We start from the raw sequence: 1,735 nt of genomic DNA on the forward strand, positions 1-1,735 counted from the left end.
CTCTCACCGCTTTGCTAAACCTGTTCTTCGACTCCTTGAATCTGTCTCTATCCCCACTCCTAAACGCTTCCTCCTTCTCCAACCTCAACCTTTTGAGCTTTGCTGAGAACTAGGGCTTGTTGTTGTTAAAGTTCACCCTGGTACGTGTTGGGATACAGCAGTCCTCACAGAAGCTGATGTACACAGCCTCTGTGAGTTCATCCAGACTATTGGTAGCAGTCGTGAACATATCCCAGTCAGTACAGTCTAAGCACGCCCGCAAATCTTCCACAGCCTCACTGGTCCACTGTTTAGATGTCCTCACAGCAGGTTTACAGAGTTTTAGTTGCTGCCTGTATGCACGAATCAGGTGGACCAAGGGAGTTCTGTGCGAGCCGAACAGCCCCGTGACCCACAAGAGAAACATCCCCGCCAAATTCGAGCGTTTGACGGGGTCTATCCGTGAAAAAATATTCACGTTTTTGAGTGCACATGCATTTCTGCTGCAAATGCCTCTGGAAGTTTCATGCCGTTCGTATGCCAATTGTGGCAACACGAAAATGACCCGTTTTCCCATTCCGAGGGATTTCTGTGCGACCCTAACAGCCCCGTGAGCCACAAGAGACACATCCCCGCCAATTTCTAGCGTTTCACGGGGTCTATCCGTGAAAAATATAGACGTTTTTGAGTGCACATGCATTTCTGCTGCAGATGCCTCTGGAAGTTTCATGCCGTTCGTACGCAATGTGGCAACACGAAAATGACCCCTTTTCCCATTCCGAGGGATTTCTGTGCGACCCTAACTAACAGCGCCCGTGAGCCACAAGAGAGACATCCCAGCCAATTTATAGCGTTTCACGGGGTCTATCCGTGAAAAATATAGACGTTTTTGAGTGCACATGCATTCCTGCTGCAAATGCCTCTGGAAGTTTCATGCCGTTCCTATGCAATGTGGCCACACAAAAATGACCCGTTTTCCCATTCCGAGGCATTTCTGTGCGACCCTAACAGCCCCGTGAGCCACAAGAGAGACATCCCCGCCAACTTCTAGCGTTTGACGGGGTCTATGCGTGAAAAATATTAAAATTTTTGAGTGCACGTGCCTTTCTGCTGCAAATGCCTCTGGAAGTTTCATGGCGTTCCTATGCAATGTGGCAACACGAAAATGACCCCTTTTCCCATTCCGAGGGAGTTCTGTGCCACCCTAACAGCCCCGTGAGCCACAAGAGACACATCCCCGCCAATTTCTAGCGTTTCACGGGGTCTATCCGTGAAACATATAGAAGTTTTTGAGTGCACATGCATTCCTGCTGCAAATGCCTCTGGAAGTTTCATGCGGTTCGTACGCAATGTGGCAACACGAAAATGACCCGTTTTCCCATTCCCAGGGATTTCTGTGCGACCCGAACAGCCCCGTGAGCCACAAGAGACACATCCCCGCCAATTTCTAGCGTTTCACGGGGTCTATCCGTGAAAAATATCAATTTTTTTTTACTGCACATGCATTTCTGCTGCAAATGCCTCTGGAAGTTGCATGCGGTTCGCATGCAATGTGGCGACACGAAAATGACCCGTTTTCCCATTCCGAGGGATTTCTGTGCCACCCTAACAGCCCCGTGAGCCACAAGAGAGACATCCCCGCCAATTTCTAGCGTATCACGGGGTCTATCCGTGAGAAATATTCACTTTTTTGAGTGCACATGCATTCCTGCTGCAAATGCCTCTGGAAGTTTCATGCGGTTCGTATGCAATGTGG

This window comes from Petromyzon marinus, unplaced genomic scaffold (assembly GCF_048934315.1).
Source record: "Petromyzon marinus isolate PM22_M1 ecotype Great Lakes invasive population unplaced genomic scaffold, UKy_Petmar_22M1.pri1.0 PM_G_Scaffold_21, whole genome shotgun sequence".
Classification (NCBI taxonomy): domain Eukaryota; kingdom Metazoa; phylum Chordata; class Hyperoartia; order Petromyzontiformes; family Petromyzontidae; genus Petromyzon; species Petromyzon marinus.